Genomic DNA, 27,453 nt, shown 5'->3' with positions numbered 1-27,453 from the left:
CACTTCCCTCCATTCCCAAATGAACTACTTTTGATGTCTCAGGATGTGTCCAATCAACTGATCTCTTCGTTTAGTCAACTTCAGACACGAATTTCTTTTTTGCCTGATTCGATTCAGTACTTCTTCACTAGTAATACGATCTACCCAATTGATCTTCCCTGTAGAACCGCATTCCAAAACCTTCTGTTGACTGTAGAATTAATCGTCCATGTTTCGCTTCCATGTGAAGCTAAACTCCAGACAAATACTTTGAGAGAATAATTCCTCACTGAGGAATTTCAACTGTCATACATCGTGTGTACCAGGTGGAACAGTTTTGTCATGGTTGGTTTTCACAAGAATCTTAATAACTCCGAGGCTGTACCGTCTACTCTAACTGTCTTGCTTCATCCTTGTTGTTTTCAGTGCTCTGTCAAATTATTATCGCAGTATTGCATCCCGTACATCATATTTGATGTATAAATAGAAAGTAAATTCTGGGAATGGACGACTCATTGTTCGTAATAACTACCTGTCAAGAATTTCTTTATACAATCGGAAACACCCATACAAACGTATTTTCAGTAGCAGTTGTTGCTGCGGAACTGCACCCGAAACCAACAAGCGATGAATACATCTGATTAACTTTTAGTGTAGGCCCTTGTTGTTGTTGTTGTCTTCAGTCCAGAGACTGGTTTGATGCAGCTACTCTATCCTGTGCAGGCTTCTTCGTTTACGAGTAACAACTGCAACGTACATCCTTCTGAATCTGCTCAGTGTAGTCATCCCTTGGTCTCCCTCTACGATTTTTACCCTCCACGCTTCCCTCCAGTACTAAATTGGTGAGCCCTTGATGCCTCAGAACGTGTCCTACAAACCGAGCCCTTCTTCCAGTCAAGTTGTACCACAAATTCCTCTTCTCCCCACTTATATACAGTACTTCCTCATTAGTTACGTGATCTACCCATGTAACCTTCGGCATTCTTTTGTAGCACCACATTTCGAAAGCTTCTATTCTTTTCTTGTGTACACTATTTATCGTCCATGTTTCACTTCCATACACAGCTACACTCCATACAAATACTTTCAGAAAAGACTTACTGACACTTAAATCTATACTCAATGTTAACAAATTTAATCTTCTTCAGAAACGCTTTCCTTGCCATTGCCAGTCGACATTTTTTATCCTCTCTACTTCCAACATCATCCGTTATTTTTCTGACCGAATAGCAAAACTCATTTACTACTTTAAGCGTCTCATTTCCTAATCTAATACCCTCAGCATCGCCCGATTTAATTCGACTTCATTCCATTATCCTCGTTTTGCTTTTGTTGATGTTCATCTTATATCCTCCTTTCAAGAGACTGTTCATTCCGTACAACTGCTCCTCCAGGTCCTTTTCTGTCTCTGACAGAATTACAATGTCATCAGCAAACCTCAAAGTTTTTATTTCTTCTCCATTGATATTAATTCCTACTCCAAATTTTTCTTTCGTTTCCTTTACTGCTTGCTCAGTATACAAATTGATTAACATTGGAGATAGACTACAACACTGTCTCACTCTCTTCCCAACCACTGATTCCCTTCATGGCCCTGGACTCTTATAACTGCCGTCTGTTATCTGTACAAATTGTAAATAGCGTTTTGCTCCCTGTATCTGATCCCTGCCACCTTCAGAATTTGAAAGAGAGTATTCCAGTCAACATTGTCAAAAGCTTTCTCTAAGTCTACAAATGCTAGAAACGTAGGTTTGCCTTTCCTTTATCTTCCAAGATAAGTCGTAGGGTCAGTATTGCCTCACGTGTTCCAACATTTCTACGGAACCCAAACTGATCTTCCACAAGGTCGGCTTCTACCAGTTTTTCCATTCGCCTGTAAAGAATTCGTGTTAGTATTTTGCAGCCGTGACTTCTTAAACTGATAGTTCGGTAATTTTGACGCCTGTCAACGCCTACTCCCTTTGGAATTGGAATTATTACATTCTTCTTGAAGTCTGGGGGTGTTTCGCCTGTCTTATACATCTTGCTCATCAGATGGCAGAGTTTTGTCATAGCTGGCTCTCCCAAGGCTATCAGTAGTTCTAATGGAATGTTGTCTTCTTCCGGGGCCTTGTTTCGACTCAGGTCTTTCAGTGCTCTGTCAAACTCCTCACGCAGTATCGTATCTCCTATTTCATCTTCATCTACGTTATCTTCCATTTCCATAATATTACCCTCAAGTACATCGCCCTAGTATAGACCCTCTATGTACTCCTTCCACCTCTGATTTCCCTTCTTTGCTTAGAACTGGTTTTCCATCTGAGCTAGTGATACTCATACAGGTGGTTCTCTCGTCTCCAAAGGTCTCTTTAACTTCCCTGTAGGTAGTATCTATCTTACCCCTGGTGATATATGCCTGTACATTCTTACATTTGTTCTTTAGCCATCCCTGCGTAGACATTTTGCACTTTCTGTCGATCTCATTTTTGAGACGTTTGTATTCCTTTTCGCGTGCTTCACTTACTGCGTTTTTATATTGTCTCCTTTCGTCAATTAAATTCAGTATCTCTTCTGGTACCGAAGGATTTCTACTAGCGCTCGTCTCTTTACCGACTTGATCCTCTGCTGCCTTCAGTATTTCATCCATCAAAGCTACCCATTCTTCTTCTACTGTATTTCTTTCCACCTTTCTTGTCAATCGTTCCCTATTGCTCTCTCTGGAACTCTCTACAACCTCTAGTTCTTTCAGTTTATCCAGGTCTCATCTCCTTAAATTCTCACCATTTTGTAGTTTCTTCAGTTTTAATCTACAGTTCACAACCAATAAATTGTGGTCAGATTCCACATCTGACCCTAGAAATCGTACAATTTAAAACCTGGCTCCTAAATCTCTCTCTTACCATTAAATAATCTGAAACTTGTCAGAATCTCCAGGGTTCTTACACGTGTGCAACCTTCTTTCTTGACTCTCAAACCAAGTGTTGCCTATGATTAAGTTATGCTCCGTGCAAAATTCGACCAGGCGGCTTCCTATTTCATTCCTTATCCCCATTCCGTATTCTCCTACTACTTTTCCTTTTCTTCCTCTTGTTACTATCGAACGCCAGTCCGCCATGACTATTAAATTTTCGTCTCCCTTCACTATCTGAATAATTTCATTTGTCACATCATACTTTTCTTCAATCTCTTCATCGTCTGCGGAGGTAGTTGGCATATAAACGTGTACTGCTGTGGTAGGAGTGGGCTTCGTGTCTATCTTGGCTACAATAATGCATTCACTATGCAGTGCGTTTAGCTTACCCGCGCTACTATTTTTTAAATTCATTATTAAATATACTCCTGCATTACCCCTATTTGATTTTGCATTTACAACCCTGTATTACCTGACCAGCAGTCTTTTTCCTCCTGCCATCGAACTTCTTTAATTCCCACTAGTCCGCAGCTCGTGGTCGTGCGGTAGCGTTCTCGCTTCCCACGCCCGGGTTCCCGGGTTCGATTCCCGGCGAGGTCAGGGATTTTCTCTGCCTCGTGATGACTGGGTGTTGTGTGATGTCCTTAGGTTAGTTAGGTTTAAGTAGTTCTAAGGTCTAGGGGACTGATGACCATAGATGTTAAGTCCCACAGTGCTCAGAGCCAATTCCCACTATATCTAACTTTAACCTATCCATTTCCCTTTTTAATTTTTTTAACCTACCTTCCCGATTAAGGGATCTGACATTCCACGCTCCGATCCGTAGAACGCCAGTTTTCTTTCTCCTGACAACGATGTAGTGTAGGCCCTATCATATATGAATAGCGCGAATTGTCTTTCGGAGCTATTTTTCAACGTAGAATAAGTGTAGAATTCAAATAGATATTACAAATAAGGGGTGATGCCTTTTCACGTTTATTCTGTAGCATGTATAGAGTATGATTTTGGCTTTCGCGCTTCTCTATCGTCGAGGACACTCACGTTTCTCACAAGGAGGCCAACAGATAATAAGATCTTACTATGTGTGTGGTAGGAGAAGTTCAGAAATGCAACTCTCAAAAGTTCTCGAGAAAATCAGCTTAGAAGATTTCCGAGGAACTTCAGTTCACTGAAGATAAGGCGATTTCCGCTATGGGCCAAGTGACTCACTTGATAGCGTCAGAGACGGTAATCACATAATCAACATATCGTTCGTTGGAGTCTCGCTATGGTCTTCTTTTCGTTTTATTTTGTTCCTTAAGTTCGAATACCTACATAATTTAAATATAAAATTCATCAACTATATGCTAATTAAAACATCTAATCTTATTTTTTATGAGAAGTACATGACTTACCATTTCTAATTACATACGGCACACATGCAATATAAATTCTTATTTCTCGGTGTTTTATACAAGATTGTATACAAAGATTGTTTGAATTAAAAAATGTACAAATTTGTTAACAATCTTTTGTATAACCTCTATAGATAAGAATTTATATTTGGTATGAAAACTGGAATTTTTCGTGCCATATGTAATTAGAAAAAAGAGGATGTGAATTTGTCATAAAATAATTAGATATGTATTAATTAGCATATATTTGATGAATTTTATATTTGAGTGATGTAGGTATTCGAATTGAACGAAAGAAATATAAAAAAATTGAACTTACCGAGTTTCGAACCAGCGATCCATTGATTACCCGATTATCATTGCCCTACGCTACCTAGTGAGCCACGCGGGCTGTCATGAAAATTGTCTTAATTTCACTGCATTACCGTTCCTCGGAAACGTTTTAAGTTACTTTTCTCGAGAGTTTTGGAGAGTTTCATTGAACTGCTTTGGGTGTTTGAGTTCTCAACTTAACATACCATAAATATAAAAAATTACAAAAATCCTATTGCCAGATGGTCTCCTTGTCAGTGGTGTAATAGGAATGCGGTTACTTAGGCTTGTTGTAAGCGGCGACTAAATGGAGAACAATATTAGACCAGCTTTCGTATTGACAACATGCCCTATTTTAAGACCACTCTCAGAACCGACACACACCTCTTTCGATTATATTCTCTATTTTGTACAGTCTACAGGAATGCCGACCATCTGACGAAGGACATCCCAGATGACACAAAAACACATCCACTGTGCACGAAAATGATATGCTCCTCTCATTTGACTGGTATGATGCATGCGCCAAAAATACATAGCGAGCCCATTGTGGTAGAAAGGGGTGGGATTAAGGGTGGAGAGGTGTCATTTTCCCGCACGCTCGGAACCCCTTGCCAACGCAGGCAGGTGCCAGGGTTGTAAACCGACTATGCATGCCGAACAATGACTATCATTGTCGCGACGCGACGATGCTGAAGGGGAGAATTTCCAATCGGTGAGTGTACCAGGGCGGAACATCTGCAATGAAAAAGATCAAACTCTCGAAAACGGTGCTTGTACTGCCTCACCCTTCTAACCGAATAGGAAAATCAACTTTTACTTAAAGAACTCCAACCCTATAGCGGTCTTACATTGGCCACCCTATGGGAAGAAGAAAGTAGAAAAACAAGAAAATGGATAAGGGAATAGACTGAATTTGAAGACGTCAACATGACAATAATGAACATCAAACGGAGGTAGGATATGCAGCTAGTCGAATGGGTGATAGATAGTTTGGGATGTTAAATGATATTATTATTATTATTATTATACCTATTATTGATAACAGTAAACACAGTAAATGAGTTTACTATGTCGATTTTCATATTTTATCACTGGGTAGACATTTCCCAAGCGTCTAGGACTGCGCGATGTATCGGCGGATAAATCGTGCAGATCCCAGTAAAGTGCCTTTTTGTAGTTGTCACATGGATATTTTATCAGTGGCAATGGTTTACAAGTTCCCCGTTAAGATCTTTTGGCATTGCTCCCAGTGTGCCGAGAACTTGGTTTACGCCAGAGTCGCTGTAGTTCGATTATCAAGACATCGTATCTGGCAGGTTCCGCAAGTTGTTTCTCATCAATTCTGCTATTACATGGGTTGACAATATCAGTGATCTACACGTTCTTTTTGTCCACAATTATGATGTCTGGTGTACTGCATTCCAGCATTTATCTGTGTGAAGTGCCGCGCGGGATTAGCCGAGCGGTCTCAGGCGCTGCAGTCATGGACTGTGCGGCTGGTCCCGGTGGAGGTTCGAGTCCTCCCTCGCGCATGGGTGTGTGTGTGTTTGTCCTTAGGATAATTTAGGTTAAGTAGTGTGTAAGCTTAGGGACTGATGACCTTAGCAGTTAAGTCCCATAAGATTTCACACGCATTCGCCTCCGTGTGAAGTCGGAAGTCCTACAATAAGCCTCAAATACTGTCCTCTCCTGTGGATCCTGCCTCCTCCGCAGAAGGTACAAGATCTGTCATTACCCATCCACTTGACTGTGCGTGGCGTGTCAATGGTAAATCTAGGCGTCCTGTGTAGGATGGACGGGGACCAGGGAGGGCTCAGGGTGTTGTACGGATCCCCTCAACCGACAAGTTCGTTGTGCTGTCTTTCACAGAAACTGAGCCAGTGGGACTCACTTCACCTGTTGTGGGGAAACTGTTTTGTCCGGTGCCAGGAGGACGCAAACGCAAAAGGGTAGGGTCTATTCATCGTCGACAGTTCAAACGTACGGCGAATGATGGTACCCCTTAGGGAAGTGGCAGCAAGGGACAGGAAAGGACACAGGTGCACTCAGTGTGTATGCCTGGGGGCCTCATTCAGCATGTTGAAGAGGCTATTCCAGCAGCCGTTGAGGGAACATGGTGCAGCCAGCTGCAGATTGTGGCGCACGTTGGAACGAATTATGCCTGTATCCGGGCTCCGAAGTCATTCTTGGATCATTCCAGCGACTGGCTAAGGTTGAGAAGACTAGCTTTGTGCGTGGAGTTTCAACGAAGATTACAGAAATGATCGTGGCCCTTTGGTGGAAGGACTGAAAGTTCTGTGACAAGCTAGGCCCCGACTTCCCGGACTTGCACCATAGGGTTGAGAACCGCAGGGTCCCTGTAAATACACTCCTGGAAATTGAAATAAGAACACCGTGAATTCATTGTCCCAGGAAGGGGAAACTTTATTGACACATTCCTGGGGTCAGATACATCACATGATCACACTGACAGAACCACAGGCACATAGACAAGGGCAACAGAGCATGCACAATGTCGGCACAAGTACAGTGTATATCCACCTTTCGCAGCAATGCAGGCTGCTATTCTCCCATGGAGACGATCGTAGAGATGCTGGATGTAGTCCTGTGGAACGGCTTGCCATGCCATTTCCACCTGGCGCCTCAGTTGGACCAGCGTTCGTGCTGGACGTGCAGACCGCGTGAGACGACGCTTCATCCAGTCCCAAACATGCTCAATGGGGGACGGATCCGGAGATCTTGCTGGCCAGGGTAGTTGACTTACACCTTCTAGAGCACGTTGGGTGGCACGGGATACATGCGGACGTGCATTGTCCTGTTGGAACAGCAAGTTCCCTTGCCGGTCTAGGAATGGTAGAACGATGGGTTCGATGACGGTTTGGATGTACCGTGCACTATTCAGTGTCCCCTCGACGATCACCAGTGGTGTACGGCCAGTGTAGGAGATCGCTCCCCACACCATGATGCCGGGTGTTGGCCCTGTGTGCCTCGGTCGTATGCAGTCCTGATTGTGGCGCTCACCTGCACGGCGCCAAACACGCATACGACCATCATTGGCACCAAGGCAGAAGCGACTCTCATCGCTGAAGACGACACGTCTCCATTCGTCCCTCCATTCACGCCTGTCGCGACACCACTGGAGGCGGGCTGCACGATGTTGGGGCGTGAGCGGAAGACGGCCTAACGGTGTGCGGGACCGTAGCCCAGCTTCATGGAGACGGTTGCGAATGGTCCTCGCCGATACCCCAGGAGCAACAGTGTCCCTAATTTGCTGGGAAGTGGCGGTGCGGTCCCCTACGGCACTGCGTAGGATCCTACGGTCTTGGCGTGCATCCGTGCGTCGCTGCGGTCCGGTCCCAGGTCGACGGGCACGTGCACCTTCCGCCGACCACTGGCGACAACATCGATGTACTGTGGAGACCTCACGCCCCACGTGTTGAGCAATTCGGCGGTACGTCCACCCGGCCTCCCGCATGCCCACTATACGCCCTCGCTCAAAGTCCGTCAACTGCACATACGGTTCACGTCCACGCTGTCGCGGCATGCTACCAGTGTTAAAGACTGCGATGGAGCTCCGTATGCCACGGCAAACTGGCTGACACTGACGGCGGCGGTGCACAAATGCTGCGCAGCTAGCGCCATTCGACGGCCAACACCGCGGTTCCTGGTGTGTCCGCTGTGCCGTGCGTGTGATCATTGCTTGTACAGCCCTCTCGCAGTGTCCGGAGCAAGTATGGTGGGTCTGACACACCGGTGTCAATTTGTTCTTTTTTCCATTTCCAGGAGTGTAGGTCGGGTGTGCATTACATATCAGAGGTTGCTACTCAGGCTGCTGACTGTGTGTGGGGTAATCACAAGGGTGTTTCAGATTAGACGACTCTCCATCTAAACCAGATAACGATAGCTGTAGGAAACTCAGTGGAAGATCCAGTGTAAGATCGAAAGAAATGCTTCTCACAGGTGAGAGCATTAAAATCTTAATGGTAAACCGCCGAAGCATTCGCAACATAGTGCCAGAGCTGGAAGGGCTCATAAAAAGCAGTGAAGCTCACATAACACTAGATACAGAAAGCTGGTTGAAACATGAAATTGATAGCAGTGCCATTTCTGGGGAAAATTTGAGTGTGTATCGAAAGGATAAGCAAATGGGAAGTGGAGGTGGTGTATTGTCGCAGTAGACAAAAACAAAAATAAAAAATCGAATCCACCGAGCTAAAAATTGAAGCTGCATGTGACATTGTTTGGGCAAGACTCAGTATCAGGGGTGGGCATAAAATGATGATTGGATCGTTCTATCGCCCACCAGACTCATCTCCTGATGTAACCGAAGACATCACAGAAAACATCAGCTCACTTGTACGTAAGTTCCCCAATCACACTGTAATCATTGGTGGAGACTTTAATCATCCAACAATTAATTGGGAAAATTGCGTTTTGTTAGTGGTGGGCGTGTAAGACTTTCTTAGAATCTCTGCTAAATGCAGTCTCTGAAAGCCACCTAGAAAAGATAGTTAGGAACCCTACTCATGTTGGAAATATATTGGATCATGGGGAATTACAGACCAATATTCACGAAGTGCTGCACTGAGGAGAGGTATCGATGTCAGTCGGTGAGGCCTGGCACGAAGTGGGCGTTCCAAAACATCCCAAAAGTGTTCTATAGGACTCAGGTCAGGACTCTGTGCAGGTCAGTCCTGTACAGGGATGTTATTGTCGTGCAACCACTCCGCCACAGGCCGTGCATTGTGAACAGGTGCTCGATCGCGTTGAAAGATGGAATCGCCATCCCCGAATTTCTCTTCAACAGTGGGAAGCAAGAAGGTGCTCAGAACATTAATGTATACCTGTGCTGTGATAGTGGCTCGCAAAACAACAAGGGATGCAAGCCCCCACTATGAAAAGTAGGACCGCACCATAACACTACCGCCCCGAATTTTACTGTTGGCACTACACACGCTGGCAGATAACATTCACCTAGCATTCGCCATACCCACTGCCATCGGATCACCACATTGTGTAACGTGACTCGTAACTCCACACAACGTTTTTCCACTGTCCAATCGTCCATCGTTTACGCTCCTTACACCAAGCGAGGCGTTGTTTGACATTTACCAGCGTGATGTGTGGCTTATGAGTACCCACTCGACCATGAAATCCAAGTTTTCTCACCTCCCGCCTAACTGTAAAAGTATATCCTGATGCAGTTTGGAATTCCGTTGTAATGGTCTGGATAGATGTCCCCCTATTACACCTTACGACCTTCTTCAACTGTCAGCGGTCTCTGTCAGTCAACAGACTAGGTTGGCCTGTACGCTTCTGTGCTGTACGTGTCCCTTCACGTTTCCACTTCACATCGGAAACAGTGGACCTAGAGATGTTTAGGAGTGTGGAAATCACGCGTACATAGGTATGACACAAGTGACACCCAACCACCTGACCACGTTCGAAGTCCGTGAGTTCCGCGAGCACCCCATTCTGCTCTCTCACGATGTGGTCCCTGATATGGAGTACCTGGCAGTAGGTGGCAGCACAATGCACCTAGTATGAAAAATGTATGTTTTTTGGGGTGTCCGGATACTTTTGATCACATAGTGTACGTTCAGTCGTGATTGAAGCAGGTAATAGACTTCTGTTTATTGGTAGAATACTGGGGACGTGCAATCAGTCTACAGAGGAGATTGCTTACAAATCACTCATGCGATCCATCTAGAATATTGCTCAATTGTGTGGGAGCACGAATGGTCACAGGTTTGTTTAATCCATGGGAGAGAGTCACAGAGATTCTGAAGGAACTACACTACTGACCATTAAAATTGCTACACCAAGAAGAAATGCAGATGATAAACGGGCATTCATTGGACAAATATTTATACTGAAACTGACATGTGATTATATTTTCACGCAATTTGGGTGCATAGATCCTGAGAAATCATTACCCAGAACAACCACCTCTGGCCGTAATAACGGCATTGATACGCCTGGGCATTGAGTCAAACAGAGCTTGGATGGCGTGTACAGGTACAACTGCCCATGCAGCCTCAACACGATACCACAGTTCATCAAGAGTAGTGACTGGCGTATTGTAACGAGCCACCATTGACAGACGTTTTCAATTGGTGAGAGATCTAGAGAATGTGCTGGCCAGGGCAGCAGTCGAACATTTTCCGTATCCAGAAAGGCCCGTACAGGACCTGCAACATGCGGTCGTGCATTATCCTGCTGAAATGTAGGGTTTCGCAGGGATCGAATGAAGGGTAGAGCCACGGGTCGTAACATATCTGAAATGTAACGTCCACTGTTCAAAGTGCCGTCAGTGCGAACAAGAGGTGACGAAAACGTGTAACCAATGGCACCCCATACCATCACGCCGGGTGATACGCCAGTATGGCGATGGCGAATACACGCTTCCAATGTGCGTTCACCGCGATGTCTCCAAACACGGATGCGACCATCATGATGCTGTAAACAGAACCTGGATTCATCCGAAAAAATGACGTTTTGCCATTCGTGCACCCAGGTTCGTTGTTGAGTACTCCATCGCAGGCGCTCCTGTCTGTGATGCAGCGTCAAGGGTAACCGCAGCTATGGTCTCCGAGCTGACAGTGCATGCTGCTGCAAACGTCTTCGAACTATTCGTGCAGATGGTTGTTGTCTTGCAAACGTCTCCATCTGTTGACTCAGGGATCGAGACGTGGCTGCACGATCCGTTACAACCATGCGGATAAGATGCCTGTCATCTCGATTGCTAGTGATATGAGGCCGTTGAGATCCAGCACGGCGTTCCGTATTACCTTCCGGAACCCAACGATTCCATATTCTGCTAACAGTCATTGGATCTCGACCAACGCGAGCAGCAATGTCGCGATACGATAAACCGCTATCGCGATAGGCTACAATCCGACCTTTATCAAAGTCGGAAACGTGATGGTATGCATTTCTCCTTCTTACACGAGTCATCACAACAACGTTTCACTAGGCAACGCCGGTCAACTGCTGTTTGTGTATGAGAAATCGGTTGGAAACTTTTCTCATGTCAGCACGTTGTAATTGTCGCCACCGGCGCCAGCTTTGTGTGAATTCTCTGAAAAGCTAATCATTTGCATATCACAGCATCTTTTTCCTGTCGGTTAAATTTCGCGTCTGTAGCACGTCATCTTCGTGGTGTAGCAATTTTAATGGCCAGTAGTGTAAAATGGCAGACTCTTGAAGAGGGACGTAAACTAGACCGAGAAAGTCTATTAACAAAGTTTCAAGAACCGTCTTTGAATGATTACTTTAGGGGTATACAACAACCCCCAACGTATCGTTCACACAGGGATCGTGAGGATAAGATCAGAATAATTACTGCACGCCCAGAGGCATTCAAACGAACATTCTTCCCACGCTCCGTATGTGACGCCCAGAGGCACTCAGACAATCATTCTTCCCACGCTTCAGGCGTGAATGGAACGGGAAGAAACCTTAATAACTGGTACAATGTGACGTACTCTCTGCCATGCACATCACGGTGGTTTGCAGAGTATAGATGTAGATGTAATTTGTCACGTTCGCTTTCGACAATTTTTTCTGGCATGTGGTGCCACCAGTTCTTTGCCACCAGCGGATAGTAATTTTGGCATAAAGTATTGTTCCTCTGCTCATGATTAAGGTGTCATCCCGTTCCATCTTTGTGCAGCAGTCCAAAATGTGATTAGCTGTTTCGACAGCTGTTTCTCGATTCTGGCTTTGATCGTGACACCAGCAAAAAAACCTAAAGTGCAGACTCTGCAGAGAAGCTAACGAAATATCGTTATTATTAAAATTATAATAATTATTATTATTATTATGCAGTACTAATATCTACTCTATTTCTAAAAATTATCGGAAATAAATATTATGTCGTGAAAACATAGCTACTGATGCGGAAGTTGAGTGCATTGTAATACAGCTGCGTTGCACTATACTACTTACTGAAAGGCAGAGACACGGCAAACGATTTTCGTCTCGTGTGCATGATGGAAAGCAGCGTGAAGCAGCGTAGGAAGGTTGGTATTGTTAATACACTCCTGGAAATTGAAATAAGAACACCGTGAATTCATTGTCCCAGGAAGGGGAAACTTTATTGACACATTCCTGGGGTCAGATACATCACATGATCACACTGACAGAACCACAGGCACATAGACACAGGCAACAGAGCATGCACAATGTCGGCACTAGTACAGTGTATATCCACCTTTCGCAGCAATGCAGGCTGCTATTCTCCCATGGAGACGATCGTAGAGATGCTGGATGTAGTCCTGTGGAACGGCTTGCCATGCCATTTCCACCTGGCGCCTCAGTTGGACCAGCGTTCGTGCTGGACGTGCAGACCGCGTGAGACGACGCTTCATCCAGTCCCAAACATGCTCAATGGGGGACAGATCCGGAGATCTTGCTGGCCAGGGTTGTTGACTTACACCTTCTAGAGCACGTTGGGTGGCACGGGATACATGCGGACGTGCATTGTCCTGTTGGAACAGCAAGTTCCCTTGCCGGTCTAGGAATGGTAGAACGATGGGTTCGATGACGGTTTGGATGTACCGTGCAGTATTCAGTGTCCCCTCGACGATCACCAGTGGTGTACGGCCAGTGTAGGAAATCGCTCCCCACACCATGATGCCGGGTGTTGGCCCTGTGTGCCTCGGTCGTATGCAGTCCTGATTGTGGCGCTCACCTGCACGGCGCCAAACACGCATACGACCATCATTGGCACCAAGGCAAAAGCGACTCTCATCGCTGAAGACGACACGTCTCCATTCGTCCCTCCATTCACGCCTGTCGCGACACCACTGGAGGCGGGCTGCACGATGTTGGGGCGTGAGCGGAAGACGGCCTAACGGTGTGCGGGACCGTAGCCCAGCTTCATGGAGACGGTTGCGAATGGTCCTCGCCGATACCCCAGGAGCAACAGTGTCCCTAATTTGCTGGGAAGTGGCGGTGCGGTCCCCTACGGCACTGCGCAGGATCCTACGGTCTTGGCGTGCATCCGCGCGTCGCTGCGGTCCGGTCCCAGGTCGACGGGCACGTGCACCTTCCGCCGACCACTGGCGACAACATCGATGTACTGTGGAGACCTCACGCCCCACGTGTTGAGCAATTCGGCGGTACGTCCACCCGGCCTCCCGCATGCCCACTATACGCCCTCGCTCAAAGTCCGTCAACTGCACATACGGTTCACGTCCACGCTGTCGCGGCATGCTACCAGTGTTAAAGACTGCGATGGAGCTCCGTATGCCACGGCAAACTGGCTGACACTGACGGCGGCGGTGCACAAATGCTGCGCAGCTAGCGCCATTCGACGGCCAACACCGCGGTTCCTGGTGTGTCCGCTGTGCCGTGCGTGTGATCATTGCTTGTACAGCCCTCTCGCAGTGTCCGGAGCAAGTATGGTGGGTCTGACACACCGGTGTCAATGTGTTCTTTTTTCCATTTCCAGGAGTGTAGTTTAAAGAGAGAGCACTGCTATGATAGCTTCGTCAGTTAACATCGAAGCACCATGAGCTTCGATGCAGGTCCATTGGCAGATTGGAGGCAAGTAAAACTTAGACAAAAGCAGCTGGGTGGGTTGATTTGGGTCATTCTGTTGTTCATAAGAGTGGTAACAATTTCTAACCATAGGATCGGCATATTTGTAACTCAGTCAAGAATAACCAATAGCTATGACGCGCGCTAATGACCGATATTCACTTCTATGCGCTGAAAGGAATAGGACCATGACCTCATTCTAACTATGGTGTGCCAATGCTACAGTCTCCGGAAGGGTGAAGCAATCGAGTCCTGTACACAAAAGGCTTGATGGACGTGGACTGCATGCCGCGTAACCCACCTCATGTTTACCGCTAACCGCTCGTCGCAGACGAGCATTTGCAGCTCCCAGGTCCCCTCCCTCCTACCCACTTGCAAATGCTCGTCTGTGACGAGTGATTAGCGGTGAATATGAGCTCTTTAAGAAATCATTTTTGTGTCCACATCAGACGTTCCTTGTAGCCGTTACACCAGGTGAAAAATACCTTGCAACCAGACAACCAGAGCATTGGTCTTGGGCGGGAATTCCAGTCCCCCCCCCCCCCATATTGGACTACCAACAAAATAATTTTTTAGAAATAAATTTTCAATCTGTGTGCGTAGGACAGTTGAAAATTATTAAGTTCTAAAAAAATGGTGACGTGTCGAAGCAAATGTCATTTTTTTTCTTCCAAAAAATCGAGTCAAAAGCGTGCACCGAAAATAGACTTTTGAAGATATTGCAAAACGGCTCAGTACGCTGATTTAGTTTCGAATGCCGATATCAAACTCCAATCAAAATCGTATGTAGCGTTCTCAAGTTATGTTTGCCGTGAGTTTGAAAAATACGGTTTCGAGCAAAACGCGTTTAAATTTTTCTGTTGCATATTTTGAAGTTAAGCGATCCCTGGACCATACAGCAATCATTCCAGATCCAGGAGGAGGTCCTCTTCCACGTTCTTCGTGGCTGTGGTGCTCGTGCTGCCCTCTGTGGTCATCTCGTGCTATGCGTAGCTCTGCTCGCTCAATATGCATGTCGTTCTCTTTCGTGCAGAAGTTGTAAGAGGCTGGTCTGAGCCCAAGTGCGATCACGTGCATAATTTCCATAATGTGTGTTAGGCCGTCGCTGAAATTACATGCTGCCACATTGGCCGCGATGTCGGCATTTTTTCCCCCGCTGTGAATGGCTTTTGGAGACTATTTCACAAATCGCCTTATAACTCGATAACGGAGTTTCTGGCGAATTTGGGATGAACATTACAATAAAGTAGATATTACAGAGAACATTTAAAGCAAAAAAAATGATTTTTTGAAATTTCAAAGAGGACCACCTCCTTCAGTGTGTGATGCTGATTTCGGTAGACGTATAGACGTAGGTGGTGAAATAGCTAGGAACCCCGATTTCTGCTCCCGTTATTCGCAGTTTTCTTCTTTCTTGTTAGTGATGTGGCTACGGAAATAGTAGTAGAATGAACCAAGCTGGGAGCGCACTACTACTACCACTACTTCTGTGTGTTTTTTTGAACAGTGGTCTGTTTCGCTACTCTGATGGCAAAGATATGGTGCCTGGACCAAATACTAGTCCGTATTCTAACCAGGTCTTTAAGGCTCTGAGTTCTAGGGACGTAGATTTTTGGCTCTGAGCACTATGGGACTTAACATCTGAGGTCATCAGTCCCCTAGAACTTAGAACTACTTAAACCTAACTAACCTAAGGGCATCACACACATCCAAGCCCGAGGCAGGATTCGAACCTGCGACCGTAGCGGTCGCACGGTTCCAGACAAGCGCCTAGAACCGCTCGGCCACATCGGTCGGCTGTAGATTTTTGGGTGTGGATAATTCGGTGAAGTGATAGTCCGCCCCGCGCAGTAACGCGCTTATTTATGTTACGTACTGACGTTATCGAAGTTATTTTCCGGTATTGTCAACGTGCCAGACTGGAGAGACGCGAGATGTGTATCGTGTAGCCTACTTTAATAATAGTACGGGTTAAGTTAATTTTAGCTATGATTATACCCGTCGGCTGGAACCAAAGTTTCACGATGGAAACCTGTACGAAATTCTTATGCCAGTTTTTGTGCTGTAAGTTGTATGGCTGTATTTCGATTTGAAAACTTCAGCATGAACACTTCAGTGGCTTCAGCGCGACTGCGCTGTGCGGCGCTTATTTCGTCCACCGGTGAGAACAACTCGCTGTTGCCTGCGGTTCGTTTTGCCTTCCCGGGAATACCCGTATGCTTGAGACGCGCGAGCTGATGTAGCATACGGGAAGGGGGGGGGGGGGTGATGGGGGTGGGGAGAGAGGCAGCCAGTGGGCGTCTCGTCAGTTAGCTACGAAGCAGTGGACGGTCGAGAGCACAGTGAGTACCACTCCTTCCGTTTCATGTGTTTACGTCTCACGGCGGCTTTAGTGTTGCCGTTTAGCAATCATATGCACTCTTTGACTTAACACAGCTTGCTCCTTCAGCACTCTGTTCTTTAATTTGTTTGTTTGTTGTCGTCCATTTTTCCCACTCAGGCTCGTTCTAATCATTCTTGTAATTTGCTGTTTTCAGCGGCTTCATTATACGCCTCTCTAAAATTTCGTTCCGCTCTTGCTTTTACTTAATGAACTAATGTCAGGCTCTACGTCCTCTTCCTTTTTCTCTACATTAAACTTTTTTCTGTTCTTCGTAGACCGCCTGTTGTAATTTAAACCCCCCTTCATGATTCGGACATAAAAATCTTCGACTTTCCTGCCGCTCATTTCTCACATAGTACTATGTGTGTGCTGTGGCGGACCCAGTTAATTACTTATGTAGTTCGTCGCTCATCTAAATTATGCACCGTGCGATGTGGCACACGTCATTTGCACAACAGCAACAAGCATGTGCTGTATATGGCTGCGTATGTCGACTTGAAGTATGTACAATGCCAGCCACTAGTATTTTGGCGTACTTCAAAATTATAAACATCAGTCATTGCTTCTGTAAACATTTGCGAAAATTAATTATGAAGAAGAACAACTACTACAAAATGACAAAGCGTCAGAATTATGGGAAGCTAAAATCAACAACAACAAAATGGTTCAAATGGCACTGAGCATTATGGGACTTAACTTCTGAGGTCATCAGTCCCCTAGAACTTAGAACTACTTAAACCTAACTAACCTAAGGACATCACACACATCCATGCCCGAGGCAGGATTCGAACCTGCGACCTTAGCGGTCACGCGGTTCCAGACTGAAGCGCTTAGAACCGCACGGCCACACCGGCCGGCAACAACAATAACAATAAAAATAATAATAATAAAATTTGGTAATAGTGACTTGTCTTCGGCTGTACAGCTGTCAGTCATATTTCCATAAATTTTTATTTTCTTGTATACGACGCCAGGAACAATTTCAAACGCCAAATCCCAAGTTTAAATTCCGACGTGAGTAAATTAGAAGCTGTCCTTCCTGTAGAAAAAACATGCTCTATACACCACATAGCGGGTCTAGTATTGTGAATCTCTCGGGAAAAATATTACCAAATTTAAGTGGATTTCAGATTCTGCGTTTAAGTACGAGAGGCCGACGCCATAATTGCTATGTAACAGCTACACTGATAGGCCAAAACATTATGACCACTGCCCTCCGCGACTTTGGATGCCGCCTTATGGCTTTGTGGGCAGCACGTGATGCGGTAACGAAAGCATGTAAGCAGAGCAGACATGGACGGGGGATCACCCTAACGAAGATCTGGGCTTAAAATTCGGAAATCCATTGAGATAAGCGACTTTGACAACGAGCAGATTAGTATTACGCAGAGTCTATGAACGATTATCTCGAAAACAGTGAAGCTGATCGAATGTTCAGGTGCTACTGTCGTGAGCATCTACGGAAATAAAAATAAATGGTTTAAATGGCTCTGAGCACTATGCGACTTAACTTCTGAGGTCATCAGTCGCCTAGAACTTAGAACTAATTAAACCTAAGTAACCTAAGGACATCACACACATCCATGCCCGAGGCAGGATTCGAACCTGCGACCTTAGCGGTCACGCGGTTCCAGACTGAAGCGCTTAGAACCGCACGGCCACACCGGCCGGCAACAACAATAACAATAAAAATAATAATAATAAAATTTGGTAATAGTGACTTGTCTTCGGCTGTACAGCTGTCAGCCAGTAACAATTTCTAACGCCAAATCCCAAGTTTAAATTCCGACGTGAGTAAATTAGAAGCTGTCCTTCCTGTAGAAAAAACATGCTCTATACACCACATAGGGGGTCTAGTATTGTGAATCTCTCGGTAAAAATATTACAAAATTTAAGTGGATTTCAGATTCTGCGTTTAAGTACGAGAGGCCGACGCCATAATTGCTATGTAACAGCTACACTGATAGGCCAAAACATTATGACCACTGCCCTCCGCGACTTTGGATGCCGCCTTATGGCTTTGTGGGCGCGTGATGCGGTAACGAAAGCATGTAAGCGGAGCAGACATGGACGGGGGATCACCCTAACGAAGATCTGGGCTTAAAATTCGGAAATCCATTGAGATAAGCGACTTTGACAACGAGCAGATTAGTATTACGCAGAGTCTATGAACGATTATCTCGAAAACAGTGAAGCTGATCGAATGTTCAGGTGCTACTGTCGTGAGCATCTACGGAAATAGGTAGGACAGTGAAACTACCACTAGGCGCTAATGGTTGGACGCCCGCGACTCTTCACAGAACGTGGGGTTCGAGGCTTGTCTGCGCTGTAAAGTTGGATAGCTCGTGATCTGTGGCATATCTGCCGCAAGAGCACAATGCTGGTGCACGCACAAGTGTTTCGAAGTACCGTTTCTCGTACACTGTTGAACATGGAGCTCCGCAGCAGACCACTCCTACATGTTGACCCAACGGAACTATCCGGATTCGACCGTCGATTAATGGAAACGTGTCGGCTCTTCTGGTGAATCACATTCTTGCTACATTAGGTTGATGGTCGCCCCGAAAAACGCCGCCATCGAGGCGAACGGCGGCTCGAAACGTGCAGCGCGCCGCGGACACAGGCTGATGGGAGTAGTATTATGTCATGGGAGACATTCTCCTGTGCTTGTATGGGACCTGTGGTAGTAATCGAAGACACGCTGACAGCTGCGTATCACTTGCATCCATTCATGCTTGTTCGATACAGTTCCCCACAGTCGTTTAATGAACAAAGTAAGAGCATATGGACTATCAGACCAATTGTGTGATTGGATTGCAGAGTTCCTAGATAAAAGAACGCAGCATGTCATTCTCAATGGAGAGAAGTCTTCCGAAGTAAGGGTGATTTCGGGTGTGCCGCAAGGGAGTGTCGTAGGACCGTTGCTATTCACAATATACATAAATGACCTTGTGGATAACATCGGAAGTTCACTGAGGCTTTTTGCGGATGATGGTGTGGTATATCGAGAGGTTGCGACAATGGAAAATTGTACTGATATGCAGGGGGATTTGCAACGAATTGACGCATGGTGCAGGGAATGGCAATTGAATCTCAATGTAGGCAAGTGTAATGTGCTGCGAGTACATAGAAGGAAAGATCGCTTATCATTTAGCTACAATATAGCAGGTCAGCAACTGGAAGCAGTTAATTCCATAAATTATCTGGGAGTAGGCATTAGGAGTGATTTAAAATGGAATGATCATATAAAGTTGATCGTCGGTAAAGCAGATGCCAGACTGAAATTCATTGGAAGAATCCTAAGGAAATGCAATCCGAAAACAAAGGAAGTAGGTTACAGTCCACTTGTTCGCCCACTGCTTGAATATTGCTCACCAGTGTGGGATCCGTACCAGATAGGGTTGATAGGAGAAGATAGATAGATAGAGAAGATCCAACGGAGAGCAGCGCGCTTCGTTACAGGATCATTTAGTAATCGCGAAAGCGTTACGGAGATGACAGATAAACTTCAGTGGAAGACTTTGCAGGAGAGACGCTCAGTAGCTCGGTACGGGCTTTTTTTGAAGTTTCGAGAACATACCTTCACCGAGGAGTCAAGCAGTATATTGCTACCTCCTACGTATATCTCACGAAGGGACCATGAGGATAAAATGAGAGAGATTAGAGCCCACACAGAGGCATACCGACAATCTTTCTTTCCACGAACAATACGCGACTGGAATAGAAGGGAGAACCGATAGAGGTACTCAAAGTACCCTCCGCCACACACCGTCAGGTGGCTTGGGGAGTATGGATGTAGATGCAGATGTCTTCCCCGACGGCGATGTCACAATGCAGCAGTATAATTGTCCATGTCTCTGAGCCAGAACCGTGCTAAAGCGGTTTGAAGAGCATTATAGTGAACTCATGTTGACGTCTCGGCGACCAAATTCGTCTGATATAAATCCTACGGAAAGCCAACGTCCTTGCCGCAGAGGTAACTCCGTTTCTCGTCATATCACTGAAGTTAAGCGCTGTCGGGCGGACTTGGGTAGCACTTGGATGAGTGACCATCCGGTCTGCCAGGCGCTGTTGCTAGGTGCACTCAGCCCTTTTGAGGCCAACTAAGAATCTTCTTGGTGGCGAAGTATCGGCTTCGGTCACGAAAACTGACAACGGCCGGGAGAGCGGTGTGCTGACCACATACCCCTCCATATCCGCATCAAGTGAAGCCTGTGGGATGGGAATGACACGGCGGTCGGTCGGTACCGTGGGACCTTCAAGACCTGTTCAGACGGAAAGCCTGTGGAACCCATCTGGATCGCTATCGAATACCATCACCGTTTCCGCAAATCAGAGCCCGTTATTTACGCGAATTACATGACCTGTGCGTAGACATCTAACGCCACACACCTCTACAAACCTACCAAAAAGCTGTCGGATCCGTGATATGCAAAATCTGTGATGTATTTCGTTCCAAAGGCGAACAAGCAAGCTATTAAGTAGCTGGTCATAATGTTTTTACTCATCAGTGTATAGTAACCGTAATCATGTAACTACTAGTTATGCTAATGGCCACTGATTTTGAGGTATAAACTGAAGTTAACGCTTAGGAATGAGACGCAAAAAAATAATGTGTTCGACACATTTAATGTTCTATTTTTTTAATGTTCCGTTGGACAAAGCGAGTGGAGTCAAACTTGGTTGGTACTTATGTAGCCACAGGAGTTATACTTTTGCATTATGTAGTCAGTGGCAAAACCACTCGCAAGGCAAACGGACAGAGAACCCAACTGCTGAAATTTTATGGGTTCCCGCCCTGAATTGGGCGTTTGCTACATCTCCGCGTCTCAGGTCTGTAGAGCTGGCTCTGGATATGTTACTGACTTCTTAATTCTGCTCAAGAAATGTCGTATAAAAATTGTGGAGGAGGGGTAAGTATCAGTGTGCATCTAAACATACATGAAATGTATTCGCAGTTGCGAATACGAACAACCATCAGCTGTATAAGGGAATGATGTCAGTGAAAATTTGTGCCGGACCGGGCTCGAACCCGTATTACCCGCTTTATGCAAGTAGTCGCCTTTATTTTGGCAATCCGTGCTCGACTCACGGCCAAGTACTCGTTCCACATCATTACGAAATATCGTATTCATGATCCATGGAACTAGTATTAATCTAATCTAATCTAATCTAACCACACACAAACTTCTATATGTCATTTCTGCGTCGCAGCTTGTACTCGTACATACATTATGTAATTCCCGTACAGTGGAGGCCATTTTAATTGAAAGTCGCTGCCTGGTATCGGCGGATAAATACGATATTGCAGTGCATCCATATCAGAAGGAACGCTGCATCGTTCTTAACAACACAGGCACTGCAATATCGCATTTAAAATTGTTTTCGGTGTGTCAGAAAATATGTTAGCATGAATAATTTTATAGGTACGGTCTTTAATCCAACGTGAACCAAAGTTGTTGAATTCACTACAGGATATTATCGACATTTCTTCTTTCTAGCACTTATTTTTATTCTCACATTGCTTGTTGACAGGAAATTTGATTAGCAAATAAATGTTCTATAAACTGTTGTCAGTTATCCCGGCTGCGTAAGTAGACGTATGCAAGTTTTATGTGAGTAAATCCCATACATGATTCCAATTACTCTCTTTTGTGTTACGTGAGTAAATCCCACACATGGTTTGAGTTTCTGTCTTTTGTGCAAAGAGAACATTTTTTGCTTAGGTGAAGACTTAAGGCAAAATATGAAGGAGACTAGAGAATATGCGAGACACATTAACTTACTGAATTCTGCCCCTGAAACATGTCATCCGTTATTCTTACGGCGAAAGCACCTGGGCCTAATTACTGCATACAACTTCTTTCATTTTATTCTGATTTCTCTTTCTATTTATTTTAATTTTTTTTACTGACGAATAATACAGTTAATTTCTTCCATATTGTAAGAATAATGTGAATATCAGCTTGTGCAGTTTCTGTTGTTTCTCGTAACGTTTTTGTTCACTTGCCGTTGTTTAGGTCAAACTCCTTGCTGCGTAGTTGGTGCATTGCTTTTATATTCACTGTTTCTTTTGAGAAGATTCCTATACCGAGGTTTTCTGTTTCTCCGTTTCTGAATCGGGTGGTATCTGTATAAATACGTACTGTGGCTTGTTGTGTTTCAAAAATATTGTCTTCTAACTCGTTTTCTGTTCCCACAATCTACATTCTGTCATAGTTCTTCTTCACTAAACTAAATTTAGTAGTGTAGTTTGCTGTCCAGTACCATGAGTTTCATTTCCGTCAGAAACTATTGTGACGAGAATGTGTGGTGATATCACTCCCTAGTTTTATTTATTTTTCTGTTGCCGCTTCCGCTGCAGGGAAAAGAACTGTTCGACGTCAGTCATTGATTGTGAAATCCGACCAATATGATTTAGATCTTCAAGGCGAATGGCGTAACTGTTATCTAACAGAGGCTCATGTTTTACGAAACCTAAAACCCGCAGAAGTAAACATCTTGAATGTGGAACCAGACAATATTTTACCAGTTGTGCTAGAAGAGTTGGTGCTTTTTTCCCGTTGTCTCATAACAAGAACGTGCGAACGCTTTGTTCAACGTGACGAAACCCGTCTAAGCAGATGGTCATCGCAGATTTACCATTATTTTGTGTTTAGTATTTTATTATACCATGCAGCGCCTCTTGAAGGCCGTGCATCATGTCTAAAAATTTTATTTTTCTATACTTTGAAGCGATTTGACGTTCTTTACGGTGTTACGATATAGCTTCGCCCATATACGGCGACACCTGACAACAGTCTTATCATTGCTGACTACATGTACCTTTTATTATCAGAGCGTGGGTGAAATTCAAGGGTGGCTGTTATGTAATTCTCTGACTGTAAATACACGTGTTTGGTCAAGGTCGGTAAACCGCAACTTGTTCTTGCTATGTCGAAGCTTTGCTGAGTGAAAGCCTGCTAATTTTTGGGAATAAGCTTCAAAGATGAACATTATCGTCGTTGAACGTTGGTCACTTGGTATTTTCAGGAAGTGATGTGCTTCACTCCATTAAAAAGCACCAGATAAAAATGATCTTTAGACCTCCGATTGAGTCAGCTGCTTTACTTGGTTCGGTGAAAGGTGGTGCGATTTTTCGTAAGGCGACCATTGACAGAATGTAACATGGCCTATACCGGGAAAACTACTTACAACATACAGAAGCAATGGGTCGAACATCAAGATTGTACCAACCCTTTGCAATCCGGAATACCTGTTGCAGCAGTAATCTTCATTGTTACTGGTTTTTTATTTTTTGTTTTACACGTCTAATTCCGTAGGACCAAATTGAGGAGTAAATCTGCAAGGTCCTGGAACGTGTCACAACATGAAATTAAAACATAAAAGTAATAACAGATGTGATGAAATGTTTATGAACCCAAAAAAGATAAGCCGCAAGTTTACATAAACGCATTGAACAATATAACATAGGAATCAGCTTAATTTTTCAAGGAACTCCTCGACAGAATAGAAGGAGTGACCCACGAGGAAACTCTTCAGTTTCGATTTGAAAGTATGGGGATTACTGCCAAGTGTTTTGAATTCTTGTGGTAGCTTATTGAAAATGGATGCAGCAGTATACTGCACACTTTTTTTGCACAAGAGTGAAGGAAGTGCGATCCAAATGCAGGTTGGATTTCTGCCTAGCATTAACTGAGTGAAAGCTACTAATTTTTGGGAATAAACTGATACTATTAACAAGAAACGACAGTAAAGAATATGTATATTGATTGGTCAGTGTCAGAATACCCAGACTTCTGAACAGGTGTCGACAAGAGGTTCGCAAACTTGCACCACTTATTGCCCAAAATGCCCGTTTCTGAGCCAAAAATATCCTTTCAGAATGGGAAGAGTTACCCCAAAATATAATACCATGCGACATAAGTAGATGAAAGCAAAGTAGACTACTTTTCGTGTCGAACTATCACTTACTTCAAATACCGTTCGAATAGTAAAAATGGCAGCATTAAGTCATTGAACAAGATCCTGAACGTGGGCTTTCCACGACAGTTTACTATCAATCTGAACACCTAGAAATTTGAACAGGTCAGTTTCACTAATCATATGTCCAGTCTGTGAAATTAAAACGTCGGGTGTTGTTGAACTGTGTGTTAGAAACTGAAAAAACTGAGTTTTACTGTGATTTAGCGTTAGATTTTCTACAAGCCATGAACTTACGCCAGATGTGCACTGATTCTATGGACTACGATAAAGTCAAAATTTTGGCCTCCCATGTCATGCTTGTGGAGCTCAGTTCTTAAAGAAGCTGTGGAAATTCTGCTGACGGACGGAACATTCGTGTTGACAGTTTCCGTCTGTATAAATACTGGTACTTAGACTTTTCTGTAATTACTTCTCAAAGATAACTTTGCACTGGTCCAACAACAAAATTGCGTCTATTACTGTGTTGAACTTATAGGTGTTTCATTTTGAGTCGCTATGTCCTTCTGAATAAAATGATCTATTGTTCGACACTTCGTTGGCTTATGTGAATATTTAGCCTTAATGAGGCACGGAAAGGAGTGACGTATTTATCCGTAAAAAAATCTTTGACCGCCTACACAGTGGTTTAAAGAATTTAATACATAATGAAAGTAACTTCAAACACAAACTGAAATCGTGTTTGCTTGACACCTCCTTCGACTTCATAGAAAAATTTATGAATGTGCAGTAATATGGTTTGTGTGTTGAATACAAACCACTTCATGCAAAAAAAAGTAACTTAACAGATGGGTGCCATATTTTTCACTAAAAAAGTTACTTTAACTGTAAAACTGACCCGTTCCACATTATACTGATAGGTCTCTGCTATGAATCAAGGAATGTGCAAATAATTACACTCACTGTCAAAGGCATAAAGTGTTGAATCCTGCCAAACTCTACAGCGAAGTCTTCGACTCATACAGAGGATAGCTGCTAAATAAGACGCTCAGATTATTAGTGGGAGTCATCAACTACAAGCAGCTGCAGGCTAGACATGTAATTAAATGATCTGCAAACGTTTCTTCTTGGTTAATTTTCTCAAATGATACTTGGTAACGATTATTTATCAGTTACCTTGAAGTAAAGTCAGTATATCATGGCAGGAAAAAGCAAACAATAACAGTACAACGACACGGCCTTCAGACTGCCCAGTTCCATTGAAAACGATCGCCTCACTTTTATTTTATTTATCTATCCAATGTGTTCGACGAACATGTCGTCGTATTACTTGGAGACTCCGAAAAATACACCACTGACCATTAAAATTGCTACACCATGAAGATGACATGCTACAGACGTGAAATTTAACCGACAGGAAGAACATGATGTGATATGCAAATGATTAGCTTTTCAGAGCATTCACACAAGTTTGGCGCCGGTGGCGACACCTGCAACGTGCTGACTTGAGGGAAGTTTCCAACCGATTTCTCATACACAAACTGCAGTTGACCGGCGTTGCCTGGTGAAACATTGTTGTGATGCCTCGTGCATGGAGGAGAAATGCGTACCATCACGTTTCCGACTTTGATAAAGGTCGGATTGTAGCCTATCGCGATTGTGGTTTATAGTATCGCGACATTGTTGCTCGCGTTGGTCGAGATCCAATGACTGTTAGCAGAATATGGAATCGGTGGGTTCAGGAGGGTAATACGGAACGCCGTGCTGGGTCCCAACGGCCTCGTATCACTATCAGTCGAGGTGACAGGCATCTTATCCTCATGGCTGTAACGGATCGTGCAGCGACGTCTCGATCCCTGAGTCAACAGATGGGGCTTTTGCAAGACAACAACCACCTGCACGAACAGTTCGACGATGTCTGCAGCAGCATGGACTATCAGCTCGGAGACCACGGCTGCAGTTATCCTTGACGCTGCATCACAGGCAGGAGCGCCTGCGACGGTGTACTCAAGGACGAACCTGGGTGCACGAATGGCAAAACGTCATTTTTACGGATGAATCCAGGTTCTGTTTACAGCATCATGATGGTCGCATCCGTGTTTGGCGATATCGCGGTGAACGCACATTGGAAGCGTGTATTCGTCATCGCCATACTGGCGTGATAGTATGGCGTGCCATTGGTTACACGTCTCGGTCACTTCTTGTTCGCATTGACGGCACTTTGAACAGTGGACGTTACATTTCAGATGTGTTACGACCCGTGGCTCTACCCTTCATTCGATCCCTGCGAAACCTTACATTTCAGCAGGATAATGTACAACCGCATGTTGCAGGTCCTGTACGGGCCTTTCTGAGTACAGAAAATGTTCGACTGTTGCCCTGGCCAGCACATTCTCCAGATCTCTCACCAATTGAAAACGTCTGGTCAATGCTGGCCGAGCAACTGGCTCGTCACAATACGCCCGCCACTACTCTTATAAACTGTGGTATCGTGTTGAAGCTGCATGGGCAGCTGTACCTGTACACGGCATCCATGCCCTGTTTGACTCAATGCCCAGGCGAGGCGTATCAAGGCCGTTATTACGGCCAGAGGTGGTTGTTGTGGGTACTGATTTTCAGGATCTGTGCACCCAAATTGCGTGAAAATGTAATCATATGTCAGCTCTAGTATAATATATTTGTCCAATGAGTACCCGTTTATCATCTGCATTTCTTCTTGGTGTAGCAATTTTAATGGCCAGTAGCGTAAGCTACGTATGTCGTCCCATGCTAAGACCATTCCGCAACAAGTGTGACGCATTGTCAGAAGAGAGTGAATGTTCTGGATTTCCTGTAGGTGCAGTTCTGCTACAGTACGGATAACAAGTGCATCAAGTTGTGCGAGTGAAATGGTGCACCAACTGGAAACGTACTGCGTAGTTGGAGTATGCGGGACGGTACGATACTTGCGAACAAAACGCTTAAATTGCACGCAGAAATTCTGTCTGTATATGGAGCAAACGCATTGTCGCGTCCAGTCTTAC

The 27,453-nt window shown here is 44.8% G+C and overlaps 1 protein-coding gene across 14 annotated transcripts in view; it reads left to right on the top strand.

Moving 5' to 3' along the window:
- Positions 1–27,453, top strand: part of LOC126184838 (battenin) — a 236,288-nt gene that overhangs the window by 55,808 nt on the left and 153,027 nt on the right. Inside the window, exon 1 of one of the 14 annotated variants that reach the window (XM_049927435.1) lies at positions 16,427–16,466. The exons of the other annotated variants lie outside the window; for them this stretch is intronic. The gene's annotated coding sequence lies outside the window, so the exon portion shown is untranslated. Of the gene's footprint in view, positions 1–16,426; positions 16,467–27,453 lie in introns of those variants that run through there. 14 annotated transcript variants of the gene reach the window in all.

The sequence above is a fragment of the Schistocerca cancellata genome, chromosome 4, assembly GCF_023864275.1.
Source record: "Schistocerca cancellata isolate TAMUIC-IGC-003103 chromosome 4, iqSchCanc2.1, whole genome shotgun sequence".
Lineage (NCBI taxonomy): Eukaryota > Metazoa > Arthropoda > Insecta > Orthoptera > Acrididae > Schistocerca > Schistocerca cancellata.
The sequence above is the reverse complement of the archived record's forward strand: the minus strand, read 5'-3'. Positions and strand labels throughout refer to the sequence as shown.